The 17256-nt window shown below is 38.6% G+C and overlaps 1 long non-coding RNA gene across 1 annotated transcript; it reads right to left on the bottom strand.

The window, feature by feature from the left end:
* Positions 1 to 12147: 12147 nt before the first annotated feature.
* On the bottom strand, positions 12148 to 12884 carry LOC112148406. Its single transcript, XR_002919617.2, has 2 exons — positions 12621 to 12884; positions 12148 to 12312 (listed from the first exon to the last, which is right to left on the bottom strand). It is a non-coding gene; the product is annotated as an uncharacterized LOC112148406 (long non-coding RNA).
* Between the last annotated feature and the right edge of the window lie 4372 nt (positions 12885 to 17256).

Here is a 17256-nt window from a genome sequence, read left to right as displayed (position 1 = left end):
GAAGAGGCTGTAAAATGGTATATTTATCATCCTTTGGTGAGATGTTTCTTTGGAGGTATAGGGGGAACCCGAACAGACACCAACACAAATAATGGTGGAGAAGTCAAACGGGAGAAATAACGAGAGCAGCAAAATAAAAGAAATTTAGTCCAAATTATGGACTCACTTTGGATTCTAAAGCAGACTTTTCAATTTACAAGAATTGTTTTGCAAAAGTTCGGTACATTGGGAATACAACCAAGACGCACAGCCACCTGTAGTGTCAACAACGTGTCGCTGTTGCTGGCTCGAGGCTCGAGGCCGACATAGCCCAGTGGATGCCTTTTACCAAGCTACCACAGTCTTCAGTGAGGGCAAAAACAATAATAAATGGGGTCGCTGTTTACATGTGCGAGGTGGAGAACGAGAGATGAATATATTAGACTTTGACATTCCCTCTTGGAAATACTTTGTTGAAAAAGGATTCCTGCACTGTACGCCCAGACCAGAGCTAAGGTTGAGACGGTGCCATTATCAGCAGAAAGAGTGGAGCTACTGGACTTTGAGGGCACCGGAGTCCTACATGGCGTTCACAGTACACTTTATTAACGAGGACTGGGAAATTAAGTCATATGTCCTACAAACCCGAGCAATGCATGAATCCCACACATTTCAGATGTATTGAAAGCAGCAGCTGACAAGTGGCGTCTTGAAGCTAAAAAGCAAGTGGTCATCACTGACAACTTGAATTATTCCATTTTTGGACTATTGTTTACAACAGGTTTGCACAAAATAGTGGCACTGCATGCTGTTCATGTAATGCTAATTTTACAGATTATTCAAATCCCATTGCTTGTTGAAGACAAACATTGCCACCAATGGAATACCTGATTTCAGTAATAATGCACAAAATGTTTATTTGTTTCACCAAATAAGACCCAAGTAGTTTTATTCTGATTTTGTTCAAATTAAAAATAAATGGGGATATGTTTCCTTAAACATATATGTGTGTTCTTCTTAGTTCGATATATTGTTAGTTATTTGAGATAATATTTTCAACTAATTTCCGCAATATCGTCATATTATTGGTAACAGGAGCCGCGTATCACTTCATATTGTGAGGTACTCTGTGATTCCCAGCCCTATTTAACAGTTTCTTGTGGCATTTTATAGACATGAAATAAATCAAAATAAGCTTAAAAACTGGATTTCTGAATAGTAATTTAAAATCATTGTGAATCAGGAGCAGAAAAGAGAAAAATAAAATGCTACTGGAGGCGGACCAGAGCTCCCTGCTTCACTCTATTCCAATAACCCAAACTAGATCGAACTACGTCTTGATGGATCCCATATTGTTCTCCATTTTTGTTGCACCATTTTATAGAGCTGTCCGAATCTACAATTCCAAAGTCAAGTGCCCTAGAAATTTCCCACAAATCCTTGTGAAAAACTAACATGCATCCATGCTCGTTAGCGAATATAGACAAAAAAAAAAAAAAACAATGTTTGTGAAGAAAAAAAAATTGTTTACATATAATTTTTGTAACAAACGATCCACATTTTCTTCAGCAGAAAACAGTGAAGTCCTAAACAGACTTTGTAAAACAGATTTTATGTCATATCTGCCATTTAGAAAAAAGAAAAGGGTACTAGATAGTCTTGCACTATATATGTTTTTAGTAGTTAACAATTAGGGTGGGAATTCAGACACAGCCTTAGGTTGGAGTTGTGAGTGGCTATAAACTATAGGGAGAGAGTGAAGACAAAGGGATGATGGGAAGTTCCTCCACGCCAACAGCCCCGCCCACAACTCCAAGGCAAATTTCTGATGAATTCCTGCTACTCTTTAGAATGGCAACACAAGTCATAATCGTAATTAAAAGACCACTTTAAATGTCGATTAAAGGTGATTGAAATGACTTTACAGAAACACCTCAAATATCCTCTTCCAGTAAACTGCACTGGATTCATGTTCTCCCAATGACTTCATGTTGCTTTCAACTTTTCATGTTTTTGTCAGTCAAACCCTTCAAAGGGTTTGTAAACCTCAATTTGATTGGACGATGACTGCTTTATCATGTCTATCTACTGAACAAATCCAACAGTTCAGGTTCAAAGTGGATTTTCCGTCTTTATCATCACTCTACAATCTCCTCCATGAGAGAACATCATCCGTTTCCCATCCTGATGTTCACCCATCGATCAAGAGATATTGATCTGACTAAAGATCAATGAGCCAGGGCCTTCAGAAGGTTATTATGCTCACAATTATATTTTAAGTAGTGGAATGTGGTTAAAGCTCACACAATCTCCACCCTCATCCTCCATTTCTTATTGTTCCAGCTTTTAAGGAGAGAAAAAAAGTAGCAAAACTGCTGGTTGTGTTCCACTCATCAGTTTTACTACCACTGAGTGTTGTCGGGTCAGGAGAGGTGAAAGGACAATATTTAGTGAGAGTCTGGCTTAAAACTGAACAGTAGAACAAACAACAAGCTGGTCCCCAAACACAACACGATAAAAACAAAAGAGTGAGTCAGAGAACAGCCCAGAAGCAGGTGACTTTATACTGACTGAGTGAAGCCCAAATGAGAGACAGGTGTTATGATTAACACGGAACACATGTGAGCAATTAACCAGGAAACAGAGCAGAAACTCACGCTGCTGAATTCAGAGCTGTAAAAAAAAAATATAAAGAAAAAGAAAAGAAAACCACAATGCCAAAAGAGATAGCCTAAAAATAGAGAACACCAGTTTTCACGCAAGAATTTAAAAAGAAAACTAAGCTCAATAGGATAATTGTTAGATAGTTACTTCTTTATTATTGTTATACATCCCAAATATCAGTATTTTTATTTTGCTCATTCTAAGCATTTTTTTTTTTTTTTTTTAACAACTGATTCAACACTTTTTACTGCAGCTTTGGTACCGCAGAGGATTCCTACATGACGGTTACTGGGGATACGGCTACAGTTACACACGCTAATAAGTGTTTGTGGCATCTAGATTGTTGATAGAATCAATGTGGATCACGTTAGAAGTTGTTTTATTGAGCCTGAATTCATCTGACCACATTTTGATGAGTTTCTGTGTCTCATTGTTGTGGTTATGACGTTGTTTTTAAGAGAATTCTGTTGGAACTACAATAGAGCTTTTAAGATGATGTCACGGCAGCAGCCTGTGTGTACCGCGTAACGACAAAGAAAAGCTTTTTTATTGGTGTTAAAATAAACGTTCTAAGTGAACAGTTGAATCAATTATTTCTGTTTGGCTAACATGACAATCAATGTTCTACATTTGTCTGCGGCTCACCGATCGCCTCATCTCTACCGTATTTACATCACGTGACTGTCGGGTACGGTGGCCGTTTTGGTTTAATTGTTCCGTTCTCGGTTCTTTTCATATTCAGAGTGAGGAATCTCAAAGCGAACCGAAGTTCAGTACGATTATAAAAAGGAACCGAGACCACCTCAAAGGATGGGTCTGATAGTGGTGATAGTGGTGCCTGCCAGGAGACACATTCTGACAGAGGAGAACTACCTTGGAACCAAAGCTCTACGGAGAAAGTGGGTGTGTGTTCGTTGTAGTCTGGGGGCGGAGCTTGCAGCACAGATTTTTCCTGGAGAGACAGTTCGCATCCTGCTGATGTCAGCATGTTTCCACCCACTCGATTTCGTGGGTATGGGAGGGACTGCCGCAAAGAGCGCAGGATTTTAGAGGATTTTTCTTAAATGCATGAACAGATCAAAATACTGTTTTGGTTTTCTTTATAGAGAGTAATGAACAGTATAATGCACGTTGCAATTTCCCCATTGTGGGACTAATAAAGGTTTTCTTAATCTTAAAACCTCAAAAAGTAGAATTTTCCCGGTATGGCCCATTTAAAATGTTGTTCCGTTGGCCCATTTTCGCCCACAGACAGCCTGTGTCCACCTGTGAGGGCACTAGAGACTAAGGCATAAGCTGCAGTTCCTGATTGATTCCTAAAATCACAATAGCTGCTTAAACATAAGAAAGTTAAAAAATATATATATATTTCCTTCATAACACAGCAGGACGCCACAAGAGGTTATGTGAAAACATTCTAGAAAATATGTGTTTGTTTCTATTGGATCTCAGGAGTATTTGATGAAGTGCAAAGCTTACCTTCACTAAATCTGGAAGGGATTGATCTCAAAGAGCTGACACCCCTGCATTGCTCCCTGAGTGAGTTTTTGCATGTTTTACCATTAATGGGATCAGAAGGAGACAAATCCTTCGAATTGTCACTTCAGACTAAAGAGAAAAAAAGTTTATCCCCTCCAGCTCATAATGCGTCTTTTCTTTTTGCAGAAGTTCAAGTATGATCTGCTACCGCAGCACATTCAGCAGCAGAAAGAATGGGATTGCAGCACAAAAGGTGCATCCGACAAAGGAGCGTGATTAGAGGAAGCATCCATCCTTCAGCTTGCAGTGAAGAACTGAAGCGCAGACGAATTTCTGCAGCTTTACGTCTAATCCAGCTCTCTGCTTTTTTACCAAAACCCCAAATCAGCAAACCGGCAAGGTTTTATAATCAAACCGGTACCACCCCTTTAAGCGTGCCGCTCGTTGCCATGGCAACACCCAGGGGACTCCGATGAGAGCTGAATTTTACGACGGTGGTCAAACCTCACACGTGGAGTCGGTGGGCATGCTCAGGAGGCGCACAGCGTGAATCAGCCGAGCGGTCAAACATGCAAATGACTGTTTGCGTGAAAGTTCTGCAAACTAAATGAGGCGTGAGCTCATTTTCTCAACCTCTCGGTGTGAGTAACTGGAGTTGGATTTGAACCAACAAACGCAGACACAACTGAGGGGGATTTGAAGTGGGATCGAGGGTTACTCAGACATGCATTGGAAGTAGAGCCAAACCTGCAAGCCGCTGTTAACATCTGTTCCTCCATCCATGAAGAAGTTTGCTCTTCTGAATCAGAAACAGATTCTGATCAGATTTTAGTGTCGTCTTTTTTTGTGTGTGTGCACAGAGCAGGAGGGAAGTAACCACTGTGCAATAAATTGTATTTAAAAAAAACAGTAGGCACAAGATGACCTGGCAAAGATCTAATAAGCAACTAATATACACTCACCGGTCACTTAATTAGGCACACCTGTCCAACTGCTTGTTAATGCCAATTTTTAAGATCAGTGAATCACATGGCAGCAACTTTGTGCATTCAGGCATGTAGACGTGGTCAAGACGACCTGCTGCAGTTCAACCCAGACGACAGGTGATTAGAGTGAAGTAACATAATGTTGGTGTCAGATGCTGTTGGCCCTCTTGGTCAGTTAGTCCAGCACAATCGTCCGTCCGACCATTGCAAACAGAAGCCTACCAACCACAATTTGATCTAGAACAAGGATAGGCAATTCCAGGCCTTGAGGGCCACTGTCTGTGCACAATTTCCACATATCAAAGCCCTACTCAGGACTGATTACCTGGTTCAGGTGTGTCCAACCAATTAAACATGTCAGAGTGGGGTATGTTGGAAAACATGCAGGAAGACCTGGGTTGAGTCTGAAATCCCTCCCTAACCCCAACTACTAAAAAACTATATAGTGTCCTGGATTTTAAAGGCAATTCGGACACGATGTTCACTACTTTTCTTTTGTTTTTCCTAATGCTGTATATGATGTCACCGATTCCACAAAGTCAAAATTGAATCTATATCAACATTTCACAATGTTTATTTATTACTTTGTTGTGTTTTGATAGTGAAAATGTGGATAATTTATTTTGAAAAATACATTTCAATATTTTTTTTGTTAGAAATTGTTCAACCGCAGTGCATTGTGGTCTATATTCGCTAATCTAGTGACCACAAATGCACGCTAGTTTTTCGCAAAGACTTATGGGGAATTTGTAGTGTACTCGATTTTAGAATCAGTAGATTCAGACAGCACTAGAAAATGGCAAACTCACTACATGGTGCACTAGATGGTGCATAGGGGGGATTTGGACATAGTTCTGGAGTTGCCCTCTTGCAAGCAAAACAAGAGCACAACCAATGTTTCCTCATAGTAGAGCAAAGCCATACGTCTCTTTCATTTTTTTTTCATGAATTTTGTTGTCTGTTTTTTACAGTGGCCAAGATCTGCCATCGCTGCAAAAAAAAAAAAAAAACTAAAACTAAAAAAAAAATATAGATATACAAACAAAAAACAATCTCAGACATAAACGTGATCACAGCAAAAATCTGCCAAAAAAAATAATAATTCCAGCAAAAATTAAAAAGTAACTGCGAGCAAAAAGTCGTGATGCAAAGAAGAAAGCTACAACGGAAGTCGATTATCGGGGATTGTTCATTAACTCTGAACAATCCCCGAGAGTTCAGCAGAAATTATATCCTCAATAGATATTTTTTAGCCAAAAGCAGTATAATCATGACTTATCAACCACAACCACGCAAAAATGGCTAAAAGATCATCAGAATCAGACTTTTAAGTGTTTTTTAAAAACTGGTGGATCATCTGTGCTCCTGTTCTTGGCCGTGGACCGCGCCTCTGGCTCGTCTTGGCTGTGGACCTCGCCCCTACCCTTCCTCCAGTCCCATCTGGCTGAACTCTTCAAATACATAGTTGTGCAGTTAGAAAAGCTATTTCTTTAACAGTCCTGGTAAATCGCCTGGCCGTCAAAGGAGAGGATCCTTCCTTCATGTAGGGATCCCTGAGGTTTTTAGAGTTGCCAGGAAGGAGAGTCTAAAGACAGAGATAACCAGATTTATTTCGTCTGTTTAGGTTTTAGCTACTGTTATATTTTACAACTGACTTTGAGGCAATTCTTTTGTAATATTGCGCTAAATAAATAAAACTTAATTGAATTTTGGAGCTAATTTATTTTTACAGAACATTTCGTTTTTAACCAAAAATGTGTCATATTGATGACTGCTTTTGTAAATTCATCTTAAATATCCTTAAAACCTAAACACATTTTGAGATTTTAGTTAACATTTTGAGGGCAACATTTTATTTAAATGGAGTGCTTCCTAGTGTTTTTAGATTTTTTTTATTTAACAATGTGATGCAACAATGGAGCCTTTAAATCACCTGAGATGAGTAAATTATTGCACATGGTTGTGCCTTCACTCAAACATATTAGTTTGTGCTAAAGGAGCTTTAAAATACTTTCTATAAATGCTCCATTAAACCAGTAACGTCAAAGAAAGTCACGCACTGAAGTTGAGTTCCATTCTTGTTGGTTCGGTAAAAACTTTTTGCTGCTTAGACATTGATCTTCGGCCGTTCCGGTTTGTAAAAAACGAAGCGTTACGTGACCCCCCGTGGTTGTTTGGCCATGACCATCACAGCCACTAACGAACAGATCGTCCTCGACAGCTGCAGAGGAAATACGACTCGAATAATCCAGAATGACCCCCAGAACCCCGCCTCCCCCATCGACGAGAAGAAAAACTTTGAGGCGTTTCTGTCTGCGATCAATAAAGCTGCTTTAAGCTGCGATCGATGGAGTTTATGGCAGAAAGAGCTGTTGTGCGCCGACTCTGTCAGCCTCACTTGTACTTCTGTTTGTTAGAAGAAATTAAGACTTTTCTCTGTGTGTGCAGAGACCTTTGAAGACTGCATCAGCTCCTCTGGCGATCAATAAGACACTCACGTCGGTCATGCTCTGAAGGATTTTATTTGCTCAACATCTTCCTCCAGCTCCCTCCTCCTCCTCCCTCCTGGATGAAAGGACCCTCCTCATGTATTGTGTAAGCTGCAGGGTGAGGGGGTGTACCTGAAGAAAGCAGGTTTTAAGCTAGAGGACAGTGAGCGGCTGGATTCTGCAGGGCACAGCAGTAGATAGATTCTTGTTAGAGCCTGACTCTGTTCAGGTATAACCGACTGAACAGAATGTTGGCCGTAAGAGACACCAGCAACAAATCGCCACACCTGTAAGTCTGGTTCCTCGAGGTTCGTGCCCACCAAATATATTTCTGTATCTCAGATAAACTGCTGTTCCAGGAAAAGAACACATTTGAGTTGTTCAAGCATCGCCTACAAAAGGGGTGTCAAACTGAATCGCACAAGGGGCCAAAATCCAAAACACACCTTAGGTCACGGGCCGAACAGGATAAACATGTATTGAACGCATGCATTTAAAACTTTAAAAATTTAACTTTTTTTCTTTTTTACATAATAATGAAGTAGATATATAGCATTACCTGCGATAGTGTGAACGTTGCAAGCTGAATTTGGCCGCTGAGGACGCTAGTGCTAATGAAGATGAAAATTGATAGCTAAAAACCCTGAAGCTGAGAGCCAGCTAAAATGTTGGCTAAATGCCAAATTAGGTGAGCCAAAACAAGTAACATGTAGCTGAAAAAAATAGAGTTCAAAATATCCAAAAAACTGAAGAAAAAACTAAATTAGTCTAAACAGCTAGCATGTAGCTCAAATATTAACTAAAGTCCAAAACTACCTAAAAACGGAAAAAAGCCTTAATTAGCCGAAACAGCTTGGATGTAGCTGAAACATTAGCTTAACTCCAAAATAGCCGAAAAATCTTTGTGAATGCCAAAATAACCCAAAAAGCTAGCAAAATGTCATTTTTTTTTACTTTAAAACTGCCACTTTTTAGCATAATTATGAATAATATAAAGGCAGGAATATTATTCCAGAATAAATCAACTTAAACTTTAAATAATTTTCAGTATTTTAACCCCCATAAACATGTATTTTGTCAAAGTTATACATTTTACAAATAATTACCTGGAGGGCCGGGTCCGGCCCCTGGGCCTTGACTTTGAGACATGTGGGCAACAATCATTGACAGAGATTTCCACATCACTGTCTTATGCTACATACACACCAGGCAAGTGATGAGTGTGGAGTTCTTGTACATGCTTTTAGCTTGTGGTGTTCACATTGGATAGTCGCTACCCAATACTAGTGCATCACTGTTGGAAGAAGATTGGTGGAAAATGTCATAGTGGTGCAAATTTCATAAATCTGCTCCAGATTTTTCTTTCAAAATTCTACTCCGATATATGAAAGACTTGGTGACGTATAATTCTGTTCAGGCACAAACCCACATTATTAACATCCTCTTCATGATCATTTTTCAAGAACTGGCGCTTCAGTGTTACAATAAAGATACCATTCACACGTCACTGTCAAATTGGAGTTCCTTATTGGTCAAACTTTAACTGGTACTTTTCATTGGAAGTGTTTGCTTGTTTCTGATTGGCGGTCTGGTGGCTGGTGGTCTACAACCTTGATATTTTGTGTGGACCACCTATTTAAGATATTGAATAGAAATATTTACAAGTTAGATTAAATTAAACAGTTGTTTTATGTCTTAAAATTGTAATAGAAGGTTGATGCAGAGTTCACTTCGGGTCCCACACACAGAATTTTGCAGCATCCTGTCATAAATTCCTTCATTCACTTTGGAGGTGCATATCTGCTTGAGGCAAAAAAAATGGTTTCTTTGAGGTGTCATGGAGAGATCAACCAGATTTTGAAATGCATATTAGCACAAATTCTTGCCATGGGTTACCAAAAGTTTAAGATTTGAAATCCAGGTGGGGAGGTGATAGTTTTGGCAGTTTGATTGTCACATGATCCCTGTCCATCTGGAGAGGAACGCCACTATCTTGGAATGGTGTATTCCAAAGAAAGCTGAATCCACAAAAGGGTCAATTCTGGTCAACAAAAGCGTTCCAGGAGGCCTGCATGCTCCACAATATGCTTTATTTATTTATTTAGTTAGTTAGTTAGTTCCACATCACAAGGGACAATAAAAGAAGAATAAAACAAAGTACCAGTGATGTTAAGAAAAAGACCTACATATTGTACAAGCTCCCAAAATAATAACATTCTGGAAGTTTCCAATAAGTAAAAAAGTTGAGTTTTCAACTTGAATTTAAAACTAGACTGTTTTTGATGCAAAGAAAGTGTTGGCCAACTCAACGTTCAGAGTTGTTCTTGGGTATGCAGAGCAGCTCTTGTAAAGTGGAGCTCAGTGCTTATGCAGAATAATACGGGTGAATTACGTAGCATAAAAAGGAGAAGTTTCATCATTATCAATATCACAAAGCAGTTGTCTAATTCGGCTTCATACCTGTAATTGCACAAAAGCAGATAGTCGGTCATCAAGTATATAAAAAAAAAAACTGATTGTTAAACTACAATAAACAGGCTAAATTAAACTGGTTATCTCTACCTTTAGAAAACTCTAAAAAAAAATGATTCAAAGGGGGAAAAAAAAGAGGAATCTCAGGGATGTCCACATGAAGGAAGGATCATCTCCCAGGACTGTTAAAGAAGAATTAGCCAATAAAATTCTACAACTACATATTTGAATAGTGTTGATCCAGACAAAAACTGGGGGACAGAAGTCCACAACCAAGACGAGCCAGTGGCGAGGTCCACGGCCAAGAACAGGATTCCACCTGGAATCTGAATCTGAGAGTTCAGATTCCACCTGAAAACTGAAATCTGTCCTGCTCCCCCGGACGGGAGTGGGAAAGAGCGACAACACAGGAATTGCACTGCACCAAACAGAAGTACAGAGAACTAAATAAAAATAGGAAATAAGGAATAGAAGAAAAGAGAAGTAAATTATGTTGGCATTTTTATTTTAAGACCAAATGTGTTTTGATCAAGGCATTTCTTTTTCATTAAATTTTTATATTCACATGTTTTTATTCCTCCATCCAGGTGATGTGATTTATTTTTTTTTGAGAAAAGTCAATGGATACTTTTCAAACTATATTTTAGGGTCAGATTTAAAAGCCCATCTTCTCCGAAGATTTCATGCACTTGATCTTCACTCTGTCTCCTATTCTTTCCAGGTCTTTTCCTGTTCCGGCAGATGGATGTTTTAACTAAACGGAACAGTCTATCATCTTGCTGCACATGTACAATCAGAGCCCAGTCAGTAAATGAAAGCGCAGCTCTCACAAAGCCTCTGTGTCTCATTTCCATCCATCACGTCGGCCGGCCCCTCAGACATGCAGTCCTCAGGCATCATGTCTGCTCTTGTTCTCTTTCACTTCGACATCCACAGCCCGGCTCTCATATTGTCATTTTCATTCCCCGTTGCGGCTCGGTGAGACAGTTATTGTAATGAGAAGGACCAGTGAGATGATGGATGCCTCCCCCCTCATTTTCTTCAAACTTACAGAGTCATGGAGACATCTCACCAGACAAGATTTTAAACTATTTCTTCATTATGATAAATATCCAAACAGGAAATACAAAAAAAAAAAAAAAAATTGACATAAAACAGTAACTAAATGCAGCGTCAGTGCACATCCATAATTTCTGTTAGAAACATCGGTTGTTAGTGGTAATATTAAAGCCTTAGTCACAACTGCCCTTACGGGTGGATACGAGTTGTCTGTGAGAGACAAATGGGTAAACCTGTACGCTGGAGGCCCACATTGAGGTCATAGACCCGTTGGTGAGCTGGTAGAGTGAAAATGTTTCATGCATATTTTGCACAGGCATACTATGAGGGACAGAACATAGCAAGCGCTAACATAGAACGTAAGGGTGAAGTAGGTGAGATGCAGGTGTGGCGTACAGATTTGATACTTTTTCAACCACTCCAAATCCACCAATGCAAGGAGCCTGCTGGTGCTGTTGATGTTTAAACTGACTGACTGATAGAAGTTTTTTCATGGATTTCTGCTCTGAGCCCCTTCCTGTTGGCAATGGTGATGGACAGACTGACGGATGAGGTTAGACAGGAATCACCATGGACTATGATGTTTGCAGATGATATTGTGATTTGTAGTGAGAGCAGGGAACAGGTGGAGGTGGAGTTAGAGAGGTGGAGGTTTTCCCTGGAAAGGAGAGGAATGAAGGTTAGCCGCAGTAAGACAGAGTGTAGCATGTACAACCCGAATTATGACAAAAGAAGCCTACTGGAAGTATAATAATTTACACTCGTCAGATTTTTCATCAGAAGACTTAGGTTCAGCTCAAGGAGAGAGAAGGCAGAACTCGGGATTTGCTTCTGACTCAGTGTTTATATAGACCATACGAAAAACATAGACAGACAATATGGCCATACAAAGAAACCCAATATTTACAGTGACAAAGTTCAGTGTTCATATAAAAAGTTCAAATGGTTGTTGGCCTGGAGTGCCCAGACCAAAAAGTTCTGGTGGAAGAATCCTGAAGCACGGTTTTGCAGCAGAAGAGTGAATGTGTGAAGAGCTCTGGTTTATGGGTTTGTTGTCAGTAGAGTCTGTAGGCTACAGGAGCCTCCTACCAGCATGGACAGTGTACAGGATGGGAAATGTCCTTCGGAAGGCTCCAGCATTTAACCGGGTTCAGGCTCGGGCTTAGCTCGCCATCATAAGCGGCCTGCATAAAAAAACAGGACCCTCATCTATGTGCACATTCTAGGTCTATATATTAATAATTTAAATAGACTCATCTTTAAATAAATATTGCGCAATACAAACAGTGTCATTTACTAAGCACTAATAATTATATTAACTTATACAACAGTACAGTATTTTGTTTCATAATCAGAGCACTTACAATCAGAGACACCTGGCATAAACATATCAACATAAGCACACGTCATGTGGACGAAAATAGTTGAAATGTGGCAATACGCAGCACTGTGCTGCGTGCAAAATATTAAATTAGTCATATAACGAACTCACTGATTCCACAGCAAAATGGTAACTAGTTAGACGCTTTTCTCGACAGTTTCGACGGGTAGGCGGCTCCTCGTAGCAACAAACATTTCCCAGCTCAGCAACGTGTGTGTCTGGTCGCTTCCTGCTTGGGATTAATAAAGACTGCCGATTGGACGGTCGCGGTCATGTGACCCGAGGCGCGCAAGGCATGCTGGGTCAAAGAGTTGTTCTCAGGACAAGAGGATGAGGGAGTGGTTTAGCGCCCGTGTTACAAGAGTACATGTGTGTGAATGAGAGGAACCAGAGTGGAAGAGTGAGGTTACAGGGAGAAGATATAAAGAAGGAGGAGGAGTTTAAGTATTTAGGGTCAACAGTACAGAGTAATGGAGAGTGTGGAAAAGAAGTGAAGAGGAGAGTGCAAGCAGGTTGGAATGGGTGGAGAAAAGGGTCAGGTGTGATGTGTGACAGAAGAGTTTCAGCTAAAATGAAAGGAAAGGTGTACAAGACTGTGGTGAGACCAGCCATGTTGTTTGGACTAGAAACAGTGGGACTGAAGAAAAGACAGGAAGCAGAGCTGGAGGTAGCAGAGATGAAGATGCTGAGGTTCTCTTTGGGAGTGACCAGGATGGATAGGATCAGGAATGACTACATCAGAGGGACAGCACATGTTAGAGGTTTTGGAGATAAAGTCAGAGAGGCCAGACTGAGATGGTTTGGACATGTTCAGAGGAGAGACAGTGAATATATTGGTAGAAGGATGCTGAGTCTAGAGCTGCCAGGAAAGAGCTCTAGAGGAAGACCAAAGAGGAGGTTTATGGATGCAGTGAATGAAGACATGAAGGTGGCTGGTGTTAGAGTGGAGGATGCTGAAGACAGGCTTAGATGGAGGAAACTGATTCGCTGTGGCGACCCCTGAAGGGAAAAGCTGAAAGGAAAAGAAGAATTGCTATTAAAAGCCAATATGTGTACTCACCTGGTCAAGACGGAGTAAAAGTTTCCATCGAGTGAAGTAACAAATCCACATCCTGAAGAGTTGCACAATCGCCAGCAACAGGAAAGCACCACAAGAGAATTTTTGTAAAGTAAACTTGGATCAAAATAAGTATGCTGTAAAATTTATTTCAGATTAAATATTTTTAAAAATTGAAATATATACACAAATAAATTAAATCTTAAACTGCAACCGATCCATAGTGGTTTTGCAAATTTTGATTGTTTAAAATAAAATAAATATTTAAAAAATATTCAAATAAATAATTCAGGAAATCAAACTAAAAACTACAATAATAGATTTTACATTTCTAACTGTTGTTGTTTCTTTATGTTTAATCTTCTACAAAAAATGTAAAAAATAACAAAACCAATTGTCAGAACTCTTTAATTACAATTTCATTAAATGAAATAACTATATTTATTTATATATTTTTTAAAACATTTTCGCCCTTACATTTGAATTCCAATTCCATATTTGACAAAACCAGATTTTTTATTCCAAGCAAAAGCTAAATGGGATTCACAGACTCATGCCACAAGAAAAAAAAATTTTTTTTAGAGAAACTTTGTCCACTTACCTTTTCAGACCTTAAAACTTAAATTGACACCAGCATGACCTGCTGCTGAAGAAAGCAGCCTTTGAAGTAAAAGAGGAACAAAAAGGCTGAAGATGGATCCTGAAATACGACAAATCAGAGTTTAAAATGCAGTCTTTGGCTTCCTGACAGGTCGTCTCACCGCCGGCTCGGAAATGTCACACTATGCAAATGCTTCATCGTTTTAAGCGACTGGCCTCGCAGCTCCAAACGTTCAGAGAAATCCACCCTAAGAGGCAGAGGAGGAGGATTTCTGTGATGTTTAGGCAAAATTCAAATCCCTGGCTCAGGTTTCTGTTTCAAAGAATCATTATGAAACGTTTATTGCACAATATAATGGCCATAAAATAACGACACCATCAGCATTTAGATTGTTTCCACGCCCGCCTTACTTTCATTATGCAGTTCTGCTATCTACTGGTAGTGAAATATCCTGGGAAAATGATGATTACAGAGGAAGAGAACAGAGCGGATGTCTGCCAGCTCCCTGCATGAAATGATTCGGGAATAAAAAAAAGTTTTACCTTTCAAAAGTTCTCTCACATATATTTTTATTTATTTTGTTGTTGTGTTTTCACAACATTACTTGTAATCTTTGCAGTAGGAGTCTGAATGAATGATATAATTTTGAATGGAGTTCCTCAGGGATTACATCTAAGAGCCCTACTTTTATTTGTTACAGTTGTAAAGTTTTGTAGGATTTTGTTGCTTAAGTGCTTGTTTTAAAAAAATAATTATAAAAAATTGTATTTCACCACATTGCAATCGTAAAAACAGTGTATTATATGCACTAAACACTACAATTGAATCAGAATATTATATGCAGGCAAAAAACAGTTTTTACCTATATTATATATTGTATTTAAGAGTGGAGCACATGTGTATCAGACTGAGACTGGATAACAGGTAGACATATTGACCCCTGAGGCCTGGAGTATTTCCACCCCAGGGTCTCATGGAGGCAGAGGATTTGTTGTGGAGATCCTTAAATGGAACAACAGAAGGGCAAATAACGTTGGATAAGTTCAAGAGATGTAACACAATATAAGTATAAAAAAACATCAACTTTGTCCTAGCTGTAAAAATAGTCTAAAATACCAAATTAAATCCTTAAGCAATTTCCATCCATTTATCATTAGACTGTCTTTCATTATTTGCTTCTTGTGTAGTATAAAATATTCAGTAAATCTACAGATATATTGGAAAGAGTCGTGCACATGAATGTAGTTCAAGGAAAAAGTGGTGTGTAAGAGGGGGATAAGTGCATGGAAAAAGAGTGGGTCTAAATCCTGAAGAATTGATGTAAAAACTGTTTGAATTTACAAATTCGAGTTTTCTGCATATTCATTCTCACCTCTTAGTTTTACAGAAAACTGGAAAAATGTTTTTTCTTCTGTTTCAGACTACAAGTGACACGAGATGAATCTTTAGGCAACACTGACACCAAGTGGCCATATGGAGTAGATGAAAATGTTCCTAAAATCCTCTTTTTCATCTATTTTAAGTTTGGCTCCTGACAATGAGCTACGTTCTTTATACAACATATATTTCATCCATCCATCTTTTGAACCGGCTAAATTTCTTTCAAGGTTCCAGGAGCCTATCGCGGCAACTGTTGGGTGAAGACGGGGTACACCTTGTACCAGTTTCCATCTTTAAAATCCCATTTTCTCGCATAGAAATATTTCTTCCCTCTTATATTTGTGTTGCTCCTTATTAAGGGAAACATCTCCTTGCTTTAGTTCATGAGGCAATATTTTAAGATTTAATTTTGGACAAAAAATTTACAGTTGAGGTTGACCTGGTTCCTTTTAGGTGTTTTATCAGATGTCTCAGTTTGTACTCTGTCTCTTTCTTGCACTACTTACAGAGCTAAATGTTTGAGGCAGAACAAACCCGTTCTGGGCTCTGGACTGGAATGGGTATTTTTGCCACCAAACAACACAATGTTCTGACTTCAGCTTTGTATTTGGAGTCACAGCACAACCAGAAACGTTAGGAATGTGTAGGCACATTTACAGAATTCAAATAATACATCAAACTTGAGTACAAAAAAGGATTTTGTGCACATGCTGCTGCTACTTCTTGAACAATTTCATAAAAACGAGAGGATTAATGACGGAAAACTTTCAGACCTGCAGAAACATGTTCATAGGATCAGATGTGACAAAGTATGTGTGCGAAGGGGAGTGGGGGTGTTCTACGTAATTAATTAAACACGTGAAGGTGAATAAACAGGTCAAACAAGCCTGTCTGCATGTTTTTTACTGTTTGTTACTCTCCTGCAAGAGCTGAACATTCCCATCTAAGACAAACAAAGGTCAACACCAAATTAAAAAAAAAAAAAATAATTCAACGAAATCATCTGAACCTGAACTTAACTTTTATAAAGAAAAACAAGTAAATAGATACATGTATGCCCCCCTGATATGCGTATATAAATATTTTTCAAATCTTAGGTTTGAAAACCATTACAGAAAACAAAAAAAAAAAAAAAAAAAAAAGTCACAGTGGAGGAAACATTGTTTTTTGTCAAGTTTTTTAAAACCAAAATAGATAAATGATAAAGATTATCCTGACCAAAATATGTTTGCTGAGACAAACTATTTATGAGTGTTTAAAGTGAAGGCTTTGATTTTGTTTCTCCAAATTTAGCTGTATAATCAAAGTCAGGGGGAGTACTCATGATGATGTTACTGTAGATCGTGGGCCATCAATAATAAATAAATAAATATATATATATATACACATACATATAAATTTATATACACATACATATATATATATATATATATATGTATGTGTATATATATAGATAGATAGATATGTGGAGAACCTTTTAGTTAATTTATATATAGATATATATGTGTGTGTATGTAATATATATATATATATATATATATATATATATATATTTATACATACTGTATATATGTATTTTCTTTTTAAATGCCTTCAGGAAATAGCAAACACTTCTGAATTTTAACTGCTCTTGTGGCGGCTTCAGTTTGACCTGTACTACCACCTGATTTGAAACCCCCTATGGCTGTGGTTTTTTTTTTTTTTTTTTT

This window comes from Oryzias melastigma, linkage group LG22 (genome assembly GCF_002922805.2).
Source record: "Oryzias melastigma strain HK-1 linkage group LG22, ASM292280v2, whole genome shotgun sequence".
NCBI lineage: Eukaryota > Metazoa > Chordata > Actinopteri > Beloniformes > Adrianichthyidae > Oryzias > Oryzias melastigma.
This window is presented reverse-complemented; position numbering and strand designations above follow the sequence as displayed.